This window comes from Ctenopharyngodon idella, chromosome 14, assembly GCF_019924925.1.
Source record: "Ctenopharyngodon idella isolate HZGC_01 chromosome 14, HZGC01, whole genome shotgun sequence".
Taxonomy (NCBI): domain Eukaryota; kingdom Metazoa; phylum Chordata; class Actinopteri; order Cypriniformes; family Xenocyprididae; genus Ctenopharyngodon; species Ctenopharyngodon idella.
Window position 1 is genome coordinate 12,921,491 of NC_067233.1, and position 20,775 is coordinate 12,942,265.

At 35.5% G+C, this 20,775-nt stretch overlaps 1 protein-coding gene across 4 annotated transcripts in view; it reads right to left on the reverse strand.

Moving 5' to 3' along the window:
• The window catches only part of drp2 (dystrophin related protein 2), a 158,085-nt gene that overhangs the window by 80,044 nt on the left and 57,266 nt on the right, over positions 1-20,775 (reverse strand). Inside the window, exon 1 of one of the 4 annotated variants that reach the window (XM_051860020.1) lies at positions 2,071-2,206. The exons of the other annotated variants lie outside the window; for them this stretch is intronic. The gene's annotated coding sequence lies outside the window, so the exon portion shown is untranslated. Of the gene's footprint in view, positions 1-2,070; positions 2,207-20,775 lie in introns of those variants that run through there. 4 annotated transcript variants of the gene reach the window in all.

Below are 20,775 nucleotides of genomic sequence, written 5' to 3' on the forward strand. Positions count from 1 at the left end.
CCATTATAAGGAGAATAATCCTGGAATGTTTTCATCAAAAACCTTAATTTCTTTTCAACTGAAGAAAGAAGGACATGGATATCTTGGATGACATGGGGGTAAGTAAATTATCAGGAAATTTTTATTTGAAAGTGGACTAATCCTTTAACTCATATATTGCGACAACGTGCCCCACAATGAAGAACTGTATTTTTCTCATGAGAAATAAAATTGGAAAATCTTTTTGTAGCAAATCGACTACAAAAATTAACCCACACTGAATGTACACTTCATTCAGTAATTTTTTATTTTTTTTTAAAGAAATTAATATTTTTATTCAGCAAGGATGCATTCAATTGATCAATTGAATGCATCAAAAGTATCAGTAAATAGCAAAAGTATCAGTAAATACATTTAAAATGTTACAAAATTCTAATTTAATTCTAATCTAATTCAAAATTGTTCTAATTTAAATAAATGCTGTTCTTCTGAACTTTCTATTCATCAAAGAATCCTGAAAAATGTATCACGGTTTCCACAAAAATATTAAGCAACACAACTGCTTTTAAAGTTGATAATAATAAGAAATGTTCCTTGCACCAAATCAGCATATTAGGATGATTTCTAAAAGATCATGTGACACTGATGACTGGAGTAATGGCTGCTGAAAACTCATACATCATAATTACATTTTAAAGTACAGTACTGTGCAAAAGTCTTAGGCCACCACCAGCTTTGTTGTTTTAGCAAAGTTTTAATGACCTTCCATACTTATTTTTTTGGTCTTTATTATGATACAAACAGAAAATACAGGAAATATGTAGACAAAATGTATATAAAAAAAAAAAAAACCCAGAACAAAATGGCTTCTTTAAGCAAAAATCAGTATTTAGTGTGACCTCCTGGACTTCTTCCAGTTTCTAAAAGAAGAAAATCTGAGAAACTTCTCATCATATTTTGCATATTCTTGGCCTTCCAGTCATTTTCCATTCTGAATAAATAAGCTTTCCATTGATGTATGGTTTGTTAGGATAGGGCAATATTTGGCCGAGATACAACTATTTGAAAATCTGGAATTTGAGGGTACAAAAAAAAAAAAAACCTAAATATTGAGAGTCCTTAGCAACACATATCCACTCACAAAAATAAATTTTTGATATATTTACAGGAGGAAATTTACAAAATATCTTCATGGAACATGATCTTTACTTAATATCCTAATGATTTTTGGCATAAAAGAAAAATCGATAATTTTGACCCATACAATGTATTGTTGGCTATTGCTACAAATATATAACCGTGCGACTTATGACTGGTTTTGTGGTCCAGGGTCACATATACGGTCATTATACCATTGCTAAAACAACATCAAATGGTGGCCTAAGACTTTTGCACAGTACTGTACACATTATAAATAATTAAAATAGTTATCTTAAATTGTAATAATATTTCACAATTTTATTGTTTTACTGTGTTTTTATTAAATGCAGGTGAGCATAAAAGACATTCAAAAACATTTAAAAAAATCTAACCAACCTAAAACTTTTAAACGGTATATGCACTGTATACTCACTATAGTTAAAAGTCTATTTCATTGGATCTTTGTTGGTTTAATACACATTACAAGTGAATATCTAATTTAATTCATAATTTCTTGTATAATATTTCTATCTTTCTTTTTGGTTCAAACCATTTTATGCAATACAAGAGAAAGTTACAGACAGACTTCTTCATTGTATCTTCAGTTGACTCAGAGGTGCACAACATACAGTATTAAAAAGTAAGGTCAACTAACACACTACGTACAGAATGATTCACTGACCAGTGCTGAGCCACAGAGCTTTAACTTCGCTTTGCCTTCAAAGACTGACTATTTCCTTGTCACTAAAATAAAACACTCAGTTTGTAGCACAATGTCATCTCAAATCCCTTAGAAGCATGAATGTAAGGTGATCAAAGCCTGTAAAGGAGACAGACAGGATATGTAACATTTAAAAAGCAGACCTTGATAATCTGATTCAGACCTCAGTGCACAGTGAAAAACGTCTGCTCTTTGAACCCTACAGTCGACAAGACAGTGATAGTTCTTACCTCAGAGTGGAGACCACCTCAGGATCTCTGCCTCTGACAACAGCATGTGCATTCAAGAGCCTGTCTCTCGTTATATACACCTATGGATTCTCTCCTTTGTCATCCACAGTGGGTGAGTTGGGCTTACAGAGATGGTCTGCTGTTTATGGTCTGGAAGGAGTGCTCAAATACTGCAAGAGTCCTTCTATCAAATGCACTATTGTCCTTCACATTCCACATCACACCAACCTGACTTGTCCACCCACCAGGCTAGCAAAATGCCATGTACATAATCCAGCAGGCTGCAACTGGCTGCCCGCCTGTCTAAGTGACACTCAACACATGGCAGCTGGCCACTGTCCGCCTCTCTGGCCTACCCAGAGTCCTCCTGTTGTGCTGGGTATTCCCTATTTCTCAAACAAACTCCAATTGACCTCTGTGTATTCATTACTTCCAGGCTGGGCCAAATGCTAGATGTGATAAGGTTTAGCTGTTGAGGACCAACTCTCCTAATGCACCAGAGGTCTATAAAACCTTGAGAGTATTATCTGTTAACATCCCATCCATCCCAGTGGCAGTTTCTGGGATCAATATGACCAGTTTAACGTGTAAAAAAAATTTACTCAATAAATGCAGCCTTAGTTTTTCTCCACTTCCTGTGACCAGAATTGTATTGTAGAGATCTACTCTATTATAATGAAATGATTGCAATATATACACTACTGTTTAATTGTTTGGAAAATAAGTAAGTTTTACTTTTTTAAAGAAATAAATACTTTTATTGCATTCGTCAAAAGGTGACAGTCAAGACACTTCTAGGGACCTATTAAGCACATGGTCTGAAGTGCATGGTGCAGGTATACCGAATCCTCTTTTGCTGGAAGTAAAAATGATAACTGCGTCGGGCTGAAACTAGCAAAAAACACTTGCGTCGCACCTGGCATCGCATTGCGCCAGGTGTATGATAGGGCCCTTAATGTTACAAAATATTTGTATTTCAAAACTGTTCTTTTGAACTTTTTATCCACTAAAGACTACAAAATAAAAGTCTTGCTACACAAATATTAAAGGGTTCACCCAAAAATGAAAATTATTTCATTTATTACTCACTCTCATGTTGTTCCACACCTGTAAGACCTTTGTTCATCTTCAGAACACAAATTAAGATATTTTTGATGAAATCCGATGGCTCAGTGAGGCCTGCATTGCCAGCAAGATCATTTCCTTTTTCAATGGCCAGAAAGCTACTAAAGACGTATTTAAAACAGTTCATGTGACCACAGTGGTTCAACCTTAATATTATAAAGCGACGAGAATACTTTTTGTGTGCCAAAAAAAAAAATAGCGACTTTATTCAACAATATCTAGTGATGGGCGATTTCAAAACACTGCTTCATGAAGCTTCAAAGCTTTACGAATCTTTTGTTTCGAATCAGTGGTTCAGCGCGCGTATCAAACAGCAAAAGTCATGTGAACTATTAAAATTTCAAAACACTTATGATGTAACAAAGCCTCATTTACTGAAATCACGTGACTTTCACGCTCCGAACCACTGATTCGAAACAAAAGATTTGTAAAGCTTCAAAGCTTCATTAAGCAGTGTTTTGCAATCGTCCATCACTAGATATTGTTGAATAAAGTCGTTTTTTTTTGTTGTTGTTTTTTTGGTGCACAAAAAGTATTCTCATCGTTTTATAATATTAAGGTTGAACCACTATAGTCACATGAACTGCTTTCAATATGTCTTTAGTAGCTTTCTGGGCATTGAAAAAGGAAATGATCTTGCTGGCAATGCAGGCCTCACTGAGCCATAGGATTTTATCAAAAATATCTTAATATGCGTTCTGAAGATGAATGAAAATCTTACGGGTATGGAACAACATAAGGGTGAGTAATTAATGACAGAATTTTCATCTTTGGGTGAATTAACCCTTTAAGCAGCACAACTTACGGTTAGAGACGTCCATCTATCATGTATACATTTATTAACAATGGAAAAGTAGCACAGTGAAATGGAAAAATGCATTCTGTGTGTGAACGGCCTCTAAGTGACTTCTTTCAAATTCGTTATAAAACTTTTGAACGGTAATGTGTACACAGCTAATTTTAAAAGACTGAATGGTGACCAGCTAACTGTGTCATGCTAAACAGCCAAACTTGATGCCTTGCATTACACACAAGCCAAGCAGCCAAAATCAGAATCTTAGGTTTCAGTGCACCTTTAGTTCAGTTTAACAGAGCACAAAAACAGTTTTCCCTCTCTACAAAAGCTATTATCCCCTCAATGACAAATAGTAATTTTCTGTACAAAAACATGCCACATGCACACTTATTTATGAAGGCAATGCCCTTGTTTTCCACTCTGAAGAGCAGCGTTGGAAATTAGACCTCCATTAGCATTAGCAGTCATTATCCTTGGCTATGGTTGGTTCAGCAAGATGACAGGCCATTATTCCGGCACTTGCGTAGTGCACCTTTTGTCCCTGTGCATCAGATGAACAATTGATAGGCAAATGTTTTATTCATATGTGTGTATGAGTAGACTTAAGTGCAGAAGGTCTAGCAGACAGACCTCAGCAGACTACTTATCCACGCCACAAACTGATTGGAACCTCTAGCCGTGGCCCACGCAGGAAACCGTTTGCTGGATTGGGAAAATAAAAAGGTGAACAGACTCTGGTCGAGAGGGAGTGGAGCACTCTTCACCAAACAAAATCTTCTGAGTCACATCTATAGATCTCCAATCTTGATAGACTCTCCAGTAAAGAACCACTCATATGCCTGACTTTCTATCCAAAGGGAGAAGACGTCTCGGAAATACAGAAAACCAAAGCAGCAACCTAAGTGATGTAGATATTGTCATTATGTTTCAAGCATGTTTTCTCCAGTTGAGTTGTGCTTCAATGTAATTGGAAGGTTAGGCCTGTGTGAGTATCGCTGAGAATAAATTTAAATACAGCTGTATAAGGTAAAGCCCTGTTCGGGCAGGACTAAGTTTTCCAGGGGGTTGTTAAAGTAATTCTTGCTTCACAGACGTACTTTGCGATTTTAATCTCATCCAAATCTGCCAAGTCTGTGTTTTTCTCACACAACCTCTGTAAAAAAAATTCCAGAGCAAATTACCTACTGTTTTTCAGCAAATGTAATGGTCCTCTGAGAAATCTAATCCCGTCTGAATAACTGTGATTGCTGATGTTGTATTATCCTAACACTTTTCATGTTTGTTTCCATGTGTTTTTTGACCTAACTGATCTACCGTTTGCACACCAATCTTTAGCATGCTTTCATTTTGTTTCAATAGGGATGGTATCCAACAAAAAAAATAACAAATGAATGTAACTCAAACGGCATTTAGAAAACTAGTCCCATCCAAATAGAGCTTTAGTGTGCTGTAGAGCAGTGTAGTGGCATGACAAAATGCACTTGACAGCAGACAACCAGTTCTCAATGAGAGCTATTAAAACAATCCAACTTTGCTCTTTGTACTATATCATAAAAAGGGAGGGTGAATAACATGAGCAGACATTTGAGAAGCATATTAAAGAAACAAAACAGACCCAACAGACTGAAGCTAATGTGTTATGAAGGTGTGAAACTTTGTGACTGACTGAAAAGAAATTGACACAATCCGGTCAGTGATCATGTCACTGAAATTGTATGTGCAATCTGACTCAGAGCAAATAATCATCAAGCAAACTCTTCAGTTGAAAATTAATCAGAATAATGTATTAAAAAGAAGAATAATTGGCAATTTTTACAGGCTGTGCACATGTCTGGTGTAGTATGCATTTATTTGCATCACAACTATAAGCATGATGGAGGGTATGAAGAAATAATCAGTGGATAAAAAGACTGTTGAGAAGCTGGATGGATGGAAAAGTAAGAATCAACAGCTGTTTTAACATATTTCTACATGTCAAAATGGCAAACATGCCAATTACAGACTATGGAGCCATTGCTGACAGCTTCTCGTTGCTATGCTAATGCTTTTTGTATGCACAGAAATTGTGTTCCACATATAATATTGCAGAGTTTATGGTACGTATACTTTGCAGTCGGATTTAATTTATTCAGAGATTTATGCACAAAAACCTGTCCATGTCAACATAGCTATTAATAAACATAGTAACATATAAATGTAATATATACACATCACTCACACACAGTGATGGGAGATTTTGCTGCATACACATAAATATTCAGGAGCACAGAAATTTGTTGTCAACGCTGCCCCGCAACTTTTATTAATAAATTGTCTTCGCTACTAAATCGTTACATCATGTTACTCAGCAGCAAAGTGGCGACGTCACTGTTTTTGAAGCAATTAAACACAGCTTTATTGTTAGTAGAAAAACGCTGCACATATGCAGGTTATTTACACACATTTCTCTCTCTCTCTCTCTCTAATTCATTCAAATGCATGTTATAGTTCAATCAAATAAATGTATCCTTACCGCAAAACTTTATCTCTGTCTGATTTAAAATGGGCAGAATGCTAGATCTAACAGATCATAGCTAATGAAAATAAAATTCATTTTAACCCTTCCAATCAAATTTTGTGCATTTGTGCATTTTGTACATTACAACTTACATTTGTTTGAAAATATTGATATATAAAGAAAAAAATATATAAAGAAAACAGATATGTTCCTAATTCTGAGTATCTGATTTTTGTGTAGGTTAGTCCACTGGTAGTGTACATAGGAATTTACTTCAAATCTACTTTACTCTTTCCCCGCCGCTGGCTGAATTTTCTGGCAATGCGTGTTTTCACTGTTATACAGTAGGGGGTGCAATTACGTATCTTCTGAAAGTACAGAATCTCTGGATCAAAACACAGGGTGAAGAAGAAGCAGAAACAAGTGATAGAAGATTGCTTACACAAATGTAAAATAACGTAATCATAAAACATTAAACAGCATATAAGTTCAAACCTGCCTAATATTACCAAATGAAATGTCAATCCAGGAAGGGTTAACAACTGTGAAGCTTTGGGGGTGTTGATGAACTCAATCTACTCCATCTATGTTTTGATCATTCATTCTGAATCCAATCCGGACGTAATCTTTGACAAAAACGCGATTTTCTCAGCTTTTTGTTTAAAATGTTGCTTTTTTAAAATGAAACTTACCCACATTCAAGTGTTGATAAAAAAAAAAGTATGCATGAAGCTAGAATAAAATGTTTTTAAAATGGAAAGAGTTAAAGTACAGTTAAAGGTATTTCAAGTATAAAAAATTAATACTTAAATATTGGAACACAGTAGTATACTTAAAGTCCAAAAATGTTATGTTATGTTCACTTAAAAAAAACTTAGAAGTATACTATATATATTTATATACACACACACACATAAATATAATGCATTTATAAATATCAATTCTGAAATATATATATATATATATATATATATATATGTACATTGTTAACGATGTACATGGCCCATATTGTGTCTATGTGCACAAGGAAACTGTGAGTCTATGATATTATATAGACAGTCTCACAATAAATTGCCAGTGCTAGAGATTAGTTATTTGACAATGGAATAAAACTGCCCTGAATACAAAATTCCTCAGATTCTCATACTGTCTTCAGATCAGTTCCACATCTGCCTAATGAACAGTGGCTGTCTGTCACCGTGCAGAGAGCTGAGCTCTAGAGGCCTTTAATAAGGTTAAGGAGGGGTGGTAACATATGTAGGATTCTGATGAGATTAGTCTGTGCTGTGTAAAACAGATGACAGCGCAAACATTGTGCCTCATATCAAAAGAATTAGGTCTCTGCGTCATGTAAGACTGGCTGAGAGCAAAACTAACTACTGCAGACAGGGGCAATTAGAGAGAACTCATTCAAAACTTCAATCATGACAGTTCATGTAGTTCTTTGTCCACTCTGGCTGTAAACTCACATCTGAAAATTGAGAACGGTTTATCGAGCAGTAAAGATATTGAGTGTGAGAGGAGGTAAGTGTGATTAATCTGCTCAATTACACATGCACTGTTAAACGAGTTGGCAGACTGGTTCCCCTGTGACAGTCTAACATCTTCTGTCATGTGTGGAAGGAATACCTAAAAGGTTATATAGGGCTGGCTCAGTCTTCAAGCTTAATTCAGGGAATATGAACTCAGAAAAGGAAAATTCAGCTTGTATTACAGATATTTACATATACAATCTCTCAGTCACTGACAATGTTCCCCTTCACAGCAGCTCTCATATATCATCGCATATGCACATATTCAGACTTGGAGCATGAAGACCAATGACTGGTGTCACACCACGTTTGACATCAGTGAATGCAACTTGCCAATTTTAATGGGGTAATTCACTTCTGGCAAAATGGGCTTTCAATAAAACTTGTCTGCCTATGCAGTAGAAAGGTGATTTTTTTAAAACTATTACTTGTTGTCTTCCCTTTTGCCAAATAGGCAGGAAAACTTCAATGCCCATAATGCACTGGGCATGTTGCAGTCAAGGCCACTCCCACTCTGCTCCTACTGGATAGGCTTGACCACAGTAAAAACTTGAGTAGGAGATAATTGTTAGCAAACTTTTAGTCAATGCTATCAACTTGTATTGTTCCTAGGTGGAAGAATTCAAAGTGATGTTTCAAATGTTTAGTGAGAGTAAATTACTTGCCAGCAAACGTTCCCCTAACATTAGTAGTTGGTTCCCATTTATTGCTGTTTTTTGTTTTTTTGTTTGTTTTTTTGAGAACCAAATAATAACGTTCTTTTTAGGTTTTATTTTTTGCAGCCATAAAATGACTTTCCCAGAATGTTGCAGAGGGGCTTATTATTAAATAACCTAAAAATAACTTATACAGAAAGTTCCCTAATGGTTATTTTTAGGTTATTTGTTGGTAGTGGCTAAAGGCTAAAATCGTAACGCTGTGATGGAAATTCTGAAAAACCTCTTTGTTTGTAGTCAACAAACAGAGTGTTTTAGGGCAGAGGGGAAAAAACTGAAAGAAACTGCTGTTCCGTCAGTTAATTAGGAAAAAAGGAATGAGGAGCACTTTTGCCCAACCTCCTCAAGCAAAATGCCATCACTTACAAGTAAGAAGGCTGTTTTCTAATAATTCAATGGCCCATCATCAATTATTCCTTACTTAAATGTCCTAATTGAACTAAGTGTGCTTATTAAACCCAATCCTGGTTTAATAAGCCCTGTCTGGGAAACCAGGCCTTAGTCAACTAAAACTTGACTAAATAAAAACAGGACCATGTTGACTAAATATGATAAAAACTAAAAAGTTGTAAGAACTCATTACTGGACTGCTAGTTCCCTCCAGGTCACCAGGTGGTGCCACTTTACAGACTCCTGCTGAGCACCACCACTTATTAAGCCTGATTTCTTACACCTGTGTTTTGCCCTATATAAGTTTGTTTAATGCCTTAGTGTTCAGTCTTGAGTCTATGTTTCCAGTTGCTTGCTACAAGTTAAGTTCTGTAATATTTAGTGTTTGTTTGTTTGTTTGTTTGTTTGTTTTGACCCTTGTGTCTGTTTTTGGAAGCTTGGCTTCCTATGTTTTGTTACCTCAGTAAAGATTGTATTTTGTTGGAATGCTATACCTCATTGCTCTTTTCCTCCTCTGCTCTTGGATTCATTCATTGGGGAGTTAGCTCAGTTAGTAAATTCAGACTCTAAGTAAGGGAGACCCAGGTCTGATCACCTACAGCCTCGTTACAAAAGTACATTTGACGCAGGACTAAGACTAAATTTAAAAACAGCTGACAAAATTAACACTAGCAGGCGCGTAGTGTTTCTTTACAAAGTGACATTGCAACCACTGGCCTGGCTTGCATAATACAGCATTTTTAGTATTTTTTTGCAGATTTGTGTGAAAGGGAATTGTTTTGACAATGTTGTCATCTTTATGCAAATCTTTTCAAAAACGCAAAGTAACAACATATGTGTAAACACTCTAAATGTGCGCAAGCACGTGAACAATCCTTTAGAAATGTTGTGGATGATGATGTAAATAAATATTTGGTTAATAATTCCTTTCATTTGAAAACCTCTAGAATCTGCTTAAATTACAGCATAACATATATCCAGACATAACTGGATTTGCAGTAATGAGAATTTCAGCATAAAATGCAATTAAATGTAACAATATGGTTGCTTAGATCTAAAATCTTTTAGCTGTGCTCTGTTGAACTAAACATTTGTAGTGCACCTGCCATCCAATAATCGCAAACAGCTTTGTGCTTTGTTACTTTTAATATGAAGCAAAGTCTCAACTTTAAAATTCTATCAATTTTATTACGAAATTCCAACAATAAATGTCATTTTGGCGCTCTTAAATGCGGCATGACAGAATGCCGTAGAGCAGTTCAAGCGACAGCGTGGATCTGCACGTGAGATAGACCATCTCATTTCCTCTTTACTATATCACTGAATAAACATGGGTGAATATCAGAAGGTATGCTGAAAGATACACTATAGGGTGACCATATGTGCCATTAGAGCACATAAGAACAGTGGCTTGCACAGACCTCCGTGTAGAAATCGCATTCCTAAATCGCGTTCCAGGGGCACATCGATATGACCACTTTCATGATTAAAGAGGCAAGGGCTCAAGCCATTTTAGGCAATTTAGAAATCCTGGGAAAATGGCACATATGGTCACCCTAATACACTACAACTTACCGAAATAAATTCTGTCTCATGTAATCACTCAATCAGCATTTCAACAGGGGAAAGATGTTAATAACACAGCTGGTAGGCTATACAATGTATATGAACTCATTAGTTAGCAAGAATAACTCCAGAGAAGAGCATTTTGCTAAATATAGCCTATGCACTGTATTTCATATTCATTATATTTTTACTTAACCTGTTAGTGATGTTTTCATTATTTAATGTATGTTTGAAATCTGTCATGAAAACAAATTACAGTTTATTGTCATTTAAATGTTTATATTTCACAAACTGGAGTAGAAACAATTTTGTTATTAAAAAGTTGATATTTAAATAGCGCACAAGGGAGTTTTTATGTTTGTACAACTCAGTTTTAGCTATATTTGAGTGTTGATTATCAAATAAGTTTGAATTAATTGATTATTAATTTAGTTATTTTAGATTTGTTTTTGTTTTCATTACTGCCATAGTGTTTTAATGGTTTTTCGAGAATGGCCCAATGAGATCTGAGTGAATAACAAGCAGCAATGAAAGCAAAAATGAAAATTCTCATAATTTACTCACCCTCATGTCTTTACAAACCCGTGTGATCTTCTTGGGTCTGTGTAACACAAAAGGTGAATTTTTGAATATTAAAATATTCTTGAGGCTGTCAAGCTTTCAAAACTGACATCCTTCAAAAAAATGTTCCTTTTTGTGGCAGAAATAACTGAGTGTGAGTACATTACAGAATTGAAAATACAATAACAAACACATTTTTAAGTTTTTAGCAAAGCTTATTTTGCCCAAGAGTGTGTCAATGGAGGGAAAAAAAAAATGAATCATGAAATGTATTTACAGCATTAAGAGCTGAAAAGAGCCCCTCCATTTCCATTTAGTCGATTTCACTTTTAAAAATCGAATCAAGCACCACAGATAAAATGTATGCTCTTTTAACAAGCAAGCACCAAAGTTACCTTTATACTCTGAGCATAAGAGAGCACTTTTGATGGAGCTCGTCTTGTTTCTAAGCGACAACGAAGCTGCAAACACAGATTGTGTTTGTATGAACATCCTCTCATATCAGCCCACGTTCCTCTCTCTGCTAATTTTATCAAAGCAAATATGCGTGTGCTGTTTAAACCTAATTAACAGAGATTCATACACGGACACTAAACGCACTCCTCCTCTGCCTCCATGCATGGAAAAATCTGATTAATTCTCCACTTCGTCACTATTCTTAAGAGCCACTGATCTGTAAAGCAACAACTCTTGGTCCAGCAATTCACTCATTTAGCAACCCTTAATTATGGTAGCAGCTAATCAAGACTCTATTGTCGGAAGTTAGTGTTGATTCTACGTGATTTGTTTACAGTGCTGGAAGGTTAAGCATGTGACACAGCAACAATGTTGCGACCAAGAAGTATACAGCAACTTGCATAGGTACAGATTTCTGATCGATTTATGTTCACACACACACACAGCGGTGTCCGCTCATCTAAACGCACACGTCAGAGTCACGGCTACCACCGCAAATAATAAGGAGAGCTGAGGCAGATCGGACTGCAGCTCATTTGAAATCTTGGAATCTCATTAAAAGTGAGAGAAAAGGCTTTTGACAGCCTTCTGTGTGACATCTCACCCTCTCCTGCCCGTCCACGTGGGCTGCCCTGTCAGCCGTGTCACTTCCTGTTTGCAGAATGAGTCACAGAGATTCTATGTGACGGGAGTCAGGTTGACAGCTTGTTGTTAAATAAAAAGCCGGCCATAAATTATTAAATCCCCAAGAATTTTTTTTTTTTTTTTTGTATAGTCCACCCACCCAAACTGCAGTAATGGATGTTCTAGTCAAACTGAAATGCTTTCTAAATTATTTTGACTCAGTTGGAGTGTAAAGAAAATCAATGGTGATCAGATATGACAAGATTCATTTGTGAACGCAGATGTCACTTCGTATTCATGGTCCTCACAGACTCAAACAGCATTACAAAGAAAAATGAATGGGTTTTAGATTCAGAACACATAGATACAATAGAGATCAATAAAATGCATCATCTGCCTTTGTTTAACATTGATTTTTTCATATCAGCTATTTTCCAATGACTCCCGGTTCCTTGCAGTGTTATTTTAGTATCATTGAGATACTATTCTATACATATATTAGTTTCTATTTTTGTATTTTCATTTCCAAGTTTTAGTAATTTTATTAATTAAATTTAGTAATTTAAGTGGCACAGATTCCCAACAAACTGTCCCATACCGGCGTGATGAATACAATCTTCAACTACATTGAACTGGATTAAATATTTTGACTGACATATGGACATATGTCCTGTAACGCTGCCTGAATCATAATCATGCACTGTTTGCTGTTGGCCAGAGGAGAACTGGCCCCCCGACTGAGCCTGGTTTCTCCCAAGGTTTTTTTCTCCATTTTTGTCACCTGTTGGAGTTTGGGTTCCTTGCCGCTGTCGCCTTCGCCTTTGGCTTGCTTAGTTGGGGACACTTGATATTCAACAATCTGCCTGCATTGACACCATTGTATGCGAACTGAACTGAGATGACATCACTGTTTTCTCCAGTGCTGATATATAGATAAATCAACTAAATTAATAACTATTGATTTTTACAATGGAATGAATCAATACTGAATTTATTTAAGATGGACAATGATACCATTTTCTTCTGGAGCTGCTGTGCAGCCAAAATTATTTGCCAGTTATCACTGTAAAGCTGCTTTGACAGAATCTGCATTGTAAAAAGCGCTATATAAAGGTGACTTGACATGTTTTTGTTATTTTTTATTGATTATTATTTTGTAATAAATAAATAAATAACATTTATATAGTTTTTATTCATTTTTATTTCAGTTCTACTTACTTTAGAGATCCAATGCTGAGGAAACAACATACTGTGTTTTGTTAAATGCATAAACAACTAGAGCGAATGAATTTAAAAGACTGTTTTGATAGGATAGATAAAAAATGTTTTAAGGCAAATTCTTTTAACATTTATTGATAACAAACTTCATTCGAATGCTGTCTGTCTATAGGCAACATCGCACGCAATACAAAATAATAGGAAATACGTTATAATCATTTCTAAATTCTGCGCTTTTTCTTAGTTAAAAATAAATATTATTATAGGCCTATCCATTTCTGATAATTCCAGGTTGCTATGGTCGCACAGGTTGTTTACGCATTTAACTCATGGCCATGAGAAATAGCTCCATCAACATGAAGAAGTCATGAAAATGTTGTTCCCTCAACATAGGATTGACTATGATTTCTGAATTATCATGTGACTTAAGACTGGAGTAATGATGCTGAAAATTCAGCATTGTCATCACAGGAATAAATTACATTTTGAAATATATTCAAAAAGGAAACAGTTATTTTAAACTGTAAAAATATTTCACAATATTACTGTTTTGCTGTATTTTGAATCAAATAAATACAGCCTTGAGACTGCAGAAGAGACGTCTTTTAAAAACATTAAAAAATCTTACAGATCTAAAATTTTGAACGGTAGTGTAAATCGGAGACCAACATACCAGCAGGCAAAACTTTGTGTTTGTGAATAAGATGGAGACAGCAATAAAAAGTGAGCCAGAGAGAGTCAGAGAGACCGCAACATCTTTCTCACCTCTGTCATGAAAGCATTTGAAAGTGCCAATCACTTGAGTCACATGGCATGGAAATCGAGTGCCATGGAGCAGTCGAGGCCTCGCCTGGACTCTGTGGGGGGTTGATGTATCACACCAGTTTTGTTTCCATTCTCCAAACTGAACAATCACTTAACAGCAGCCGGGTTCAGGTCCTCAGCCTCATTTTGCTTAAGAGGGCACAGAATAAAGCAGGGTCTGAAGCTTGTATTCCACAGCCATAATTGGCCTGTGCCAAGAACACTGCGAACCCGCACAGGAGGGGGTCGGGTCTCACTGTCTGCTCTGAAAGTACAACTCATTTCTGAATTACTACTGGATGTTCAGAGTGAGAACAGAAGCAAAATAAAATAATAAATAAATGCTGCAACACATGCGTACATTTTAGCAAATGTCTCTTTAAAACCAAAGTCTGCATCTATTCCCTAAGCATAATTAAGATAGCATTAATGAGCCTGAGGTTTCTTCAGCTCTGTGAAAATGTTTTCTTCGGTTTTTAAATGAGCTATGTCCATGGAAATGAAAGATTACTCAGCTTCAGAGGTCAACTGGGGCCACATTTAACAGAAGCAAAGGGCTGCCATCCTTTCAGCCTTTTGCATCTGTTGTGGTTCTGATTTTATAGGCACATATATATTTGTATATTCTCTGCGAACGCCAACATGGTTTCAAAAGCAAATCAGTGAACAAAAAAGGCTTTTTGTGAAGTTGAATAAAAAGCCGGTGATCATTTATTATATATTTATTTTATTTTTTGTATAGTCCACCCACCCAACTGCAGTAGTAATGGAGGTTCTAACCAAGCTGAAATGCTCCCTAAATTATTAAAGAGGAAAATCAATGATATATACTGTATGTATATATTTTAAACACCAGCATGGTTTCAAAAACAATTCGCTGGAAAAAAAAAGTTTTTTGTTGAAGCTGCAGAACAAAAACGTCATTCAGTTTAATCTTTTGTAACACTTTAAGACTTGACATGTTACATCAAAACATATCTGTAGCTAAAGCCTGGTTTAAACCTTCAAAAAAAAAAGTAATGTTTGATGGATTAGCTCTTGCGATAAATAATTAACGTTGTCATTAATAGTATTGCATTAAAGCACAATTAAAAGGGTGCTCTCTAAATATCATGCTTGAGAAAAAAAGGTTTTGTGATTTTTTTTTTTTTTTTTTTTATGTTTTTGAAAGAAGTATTTAATGCTCAAAGGCTGCGTTTATTTTATCAAAAGTAACAGTAATATGGTGAAATATTAAATAATAAATTAAATATTAAGTTGGATGAACTGTTTTAATATTCCTGTGAGGACAAAGCTCAATTTTCAGCATCATTACTCCAGTCTTCATTGTCGCGTGGTCCTTCAGAAATCATGGATTTGGTGCTCAGTAAACATTTATCATCTCTGTAAACCCTAATGCTCAAAATACTTAACTGGTTTGAGTAGGACAAACTTAAATTAAACAAATTTGTTCAGTTAAATTAACTGTTATGAGTATTTAGAACTTTCTTTTTCTTTTGAGTTTACAGCACTGACATATTTCATGTAAACTGAACTGTTTCATTGTTTTGAGTTGTATGAACTTATTTCTTTTAATTTAGACTAACTTAAGTTTAACTGAAACTGGCTAGGATTTCTATTTCCCAGCATGCTTTGCCCATGTCACTTGAAAGGGAGAGTAAATGCTAAAATTAAGTGTTATATAATGTGTGTGTGTGTGTGTGTGTGCGCGCAAGATTAATGGTAAGGTAGATTTAGTAGTGATTAATGTTTTGTTATGCTAGAAGAGTTTCTGTTAATGTGGGTTTTTGGAGAGTTATCATCATAGTGACAAGTGACAAGTGTCATGCTGCTTGGTAAGTTACATATTTTAAGTTGCTGTACACATTCAATAAATGCTATAGGCGTACCATGCTATTGAAAATAGCATGATATTGAAAACAGTTGTGCTTAATATTGTTGTAGACAAAGTAATACACTCACTCCCTTTCAATTTCTCCTCTTTTTTTGTTCTTGACTTTGATGTTTACTATGCATTTAGGCCACGTACAAGGTTCGCAACTCCATTAAAACAATATTTGAACTCCATAACCTTAGACCTTTTTTCTTATTTTGCATATTCTAAAACCAGCATATCACAAAGAGCATTCTGGGTTGAACAAGCAGCCCTGAGCGGACTGAGCAAGCGGAGCGGAATCTTCAGAAAGGCGCTCACATACTCTGACTGTCACTATTGATTTAATGCATCCTTGCTGAATATAAGTATTAAATTCACAGTTCTTAATTCTTATATTTCAAAAAACAATATCTACTTATCCCAAACTTTTGAACAGTAGTGTACATTCATAAATAGGCAAGTTAGGGGGCACAAAAATAAAGCAATAATGGATCGAATGATGTGGGCTACCTGTTGAGTAAAGAGGAAATAAATTAACTCATAACACAACATAATAATATATGCTCGATTATACAGGAGCTAAAATATTACAAAGTGTCCATATACAGTTTTTGGCAACAGCTACGCGTCCAGAGAAGGTGGGTGCTGATGTGGGCCGTGTAAACTTATTCTAAGGAATGGTGGCCTTTTGGATACACAGCGTGGGCAGAAACAAATGAGAGAGTGCGAATCGCATGACATTTTAGCACAGCGAGTCAATCCACATCCCTTACTGTGAGGATCTAATAAATAAAAATAAAAAAAACTTTTATTACTTTGCATGCCTGTCAAATGAACAATAGCATAATTTCAGAGAGAGACTGCAAGTTATTGTGCATAAGCTGTGTTATTTTTCATGGTGGATTGCAATGACATTGGAGACTCATGATAAGGCAATGATTTTTCGCTACGCAAAATGGCATTGTAAGACAGCTCTTTCATGAGTTAATTAAATGAGAAAGGCTGCCTATAAGAGGGGCAGCGAGAAAGGAATGAGAACAAATATTATGTTATTGAGTGAAACTGTGGGCTAGATTCAAAAAAGATGTTGTTATCGACACACATAAAACATACATAAACACACTGTCGCTAGCGAGGTACGTGTTCAGCTTGGATAGATGAAACCTGTCATTCTTTTATCAACACCTTCGCATGAACAAACATAACACATTGAACAAATAGCTTACATCTGAAGTATAAAAAATATATTCTTTCACGGATCTATTGACACAACCAAGCTAAATGTGAACCAGTGTTGTACAAAACAAAACAAACAAATAAATCAAAAGTGAAATACCTATATAGACACCCCATACATTCAAAAGTTTGGGGTCAGTCATTTTTTTAAAGCAATTAAAATTAATCTTATTCAGCAAGGATGCATTACATTGATCAAAAGTGACAGCAAAGATTTCCATTTCAAATAAATGCTATTCTTTTAAACTTTTTTTACATTGATAATAATAGTAAATGAGGATCATGTGACAATGAAAACTGGAGTAATGATGCTGAAAACTCAGCTTTACCATCACAGGAGTAAATTATATTTTAAAATATATTAAAATAGTTATTTAAAATTGTATTATTTCACAATATTACTGTTTTTACTGTATTTTTGGTCAAATAAATGCAGCCTTGATGCATAAGCATAAAAGACTTCGGTAACACTTTAGTATAGGGAACACATATAAACTATTAGCTACGACTTTTCCCTCAATGAACTCTTAATTTACTGCTTATTAATAGTTAGTAAGGTAGTTGTTTAAGGTAGTAAGTTTAGGTATTGGGTAGGATTAAGAATGTAGAATAAGGTCATGCAGAATAAGGCATTAATAAGTACTAATAAATAGCCAATATTCTATTAATATGCATGCTAATAAGCAACTAGTTAAAAGACCCTAAAATAAAGTGTTACCAAGACTTCTTTCAAATACATTAAAAAATCTTACCAACCACATACTTTTGAATGGTAGTGTACAAATATCACAAAACTCTATATGAGTTTTACTTTTGGGAATTATCTTTTGCTTTTGGCTATATAGTTTCTGACAAACAAAGCAAATCTACTACTCATAGGTATTCTGGATTGGACCACCTCAATTTAACCCCTGGTTATGATATGTCTTGAAATTCCCCACAGCGTACATAGACTCAGAAGGAAACAGAGCTAATTAGCATTAGATTTTATTTTATTCAGCACTGTACATGTGACTTGTGCTGATTCATTGTTATCCTTTGGGTTTTCCATTCATCATCTCTGTCTCTCTCCTGCAGTGGTCTCATTTAATGAGAATGACCATATTTTGATTCACACACAGTAGTGAATATAAAATGCAGAGTACACTCATTTCAAATTCAAGCAGCTTCTGGAAGAAAAAAAAGAGGGAGAAGGCATGGAGCATTTCAAAATACTTCAAATGTAAGTTGACATCCTCCCTTCAGCACTTTTAGCACTAGTTGTATGAATTACAAATTGACAGATTTGTATGCTACGCTGTGTGTGCTGAGTTTACATTACATATGGGATTGGTTTTAAAGCAAAACAGAACTTAGATATTAAAAAAACAACAAGTGAAAATTGGTCTCAAGGCTCAGGTTTTGCAGTTTGAGATGTGACATGAAAACAGGATGCAGAATTACAACAAAACAGAGTAAGAAAACTTTTGTGGCCCGAGGTGAAATACAAGGTGAGAACTGACGGGTGGTAAACAAAGAACTGAAAGATACCTGTTCTTGTATTCTCATCCTTATTTCTTCAATTGAAACAAGAAGAAAGAGAGAGGCAGAAACTGCCAGTTGTACCCTAAAAAAGTGACAGTGTGATATATTGTGACTGTGCTGGTGGAAATTTTAATTACCCGCTGTAACCTTTGTGTCACTAAGATATATCTAATCCAGCCTTGAACAAAGCTTCATTTGGCATTCTCTTGATAGAGTAAATGAAAAAGATAAAGTTAATTTGAATATGGGGTTTGGAGAGGGTGGAAATGAGAGTGATATAAGCGTAGAAAAAACTTTGAAGTAGCAAAGCTTCCCCCCCTGAGGGCAGATTTCATGTTGCCCCTCCTGAGCAAGGGTTAGTGTGAGTGACTTTGAAGATCACAGCGATGCCAGAACAGTCAGTGTGTGCCTCCCCAGCTACGATGGAAGAAAAGAGCACTATCTCTCTCTTCTTCAATCTCCTCCTTTTATTTTGTCCCTCTACCATCAGGCTCACTCTCTGTATTGCTTGCAGGTTCCTTGCCCTCGACAGGGCAGGACTGGCAGCTACATTCTCTCCCATAACTTCTTTTTTTGCCTCACACAGAGAACCACATGGCTTGCCCAGTTCTTCAGCTCTAATTCTACAAAGGCAAACCCCTGGGACAGCAGGAGTTCAGTTCACTGCCTTAAAGAAAATCTGTTCATTCTGCCATTTTTTAATCACCCTCATGCGGTTTCGATTACACATTACTTTTTTTTTCTTCTGTTAAAAGGTGAATTTAAGAATATCCAGACCAATTATTTGGTTTAAAATAATGAGAACTGAGGCTGTCAAGCTCCAAGATGGCAAAACTACACCATAAAAGTGATCGATATGACTCATGCACTGTATTCCAAGTCTTCTTAAGTTGTAAGATTAATGTGAGGAACAGACCCAAATTTAGCTGAAAATCCACCCTAATTCTTCTTTGAGCGATCATGTTACTAAGGAAAGTAGCATTGTCCGATTCATGAACGAACTTCTTTTGAGTTGAACCTTTTCAATGAATTGGTCAGTCCAGTTCACAAAACCAGTCAGGGCTGCGTTTCCCAAAGCCAAAGCAGATCACAGGGACCATTAAAGCCAATGATTTCTATTTAAGCTATTGTAACAAATCATGTTGAATGATTCATTTACAAATTACACTAATGTGGTTTAAGAGTTTAATTTACTGAGTCATTGATCTGGTTGTTAACCTAAAGGGCTTTTTCACGCAAAAATAAAATAAAATAAATAAATAAATAAAATTCTGTCATCATTTACTCACTTTCATATAGTTCCGAATCTGTATGTATTTCTTTCCTATGCAGAACAAAAAAGAAGAAATTTCAAAAAATGTTGGTAGCCAAACCTTTAGTTTTTTTTTCTCACCACTGACATCTATTGCATGCACAAAAAATACAGATATTTCTCAAAACCGGTCATTAATTACTCACCCTCATGTCGTTCTACACCCGTAAGACCTTCGTTCATCTTCAGAACACAAATTAAGATATTTTTGATGAAATCCAAGAGCTGTCTGACTCTTCAATAAACAGCAATTTAACCACCACTTTCAAGGTCCATAAAGGTAATAAAGACATTGTTAAAATAGGTTCAACCTTAATTTTATGAAGCAATGAGAATACTTTTTGTGTGCAAAAATAAAACATTCAGCACTTTCAGGTTCTACGTCAGAACCATAGACTGTAAAAAAAATATGGACATGGTGTCTGTGAGGTCACCTGTAGGTTTCTGAAGAGCATTTTTGAAACCTAAAGCT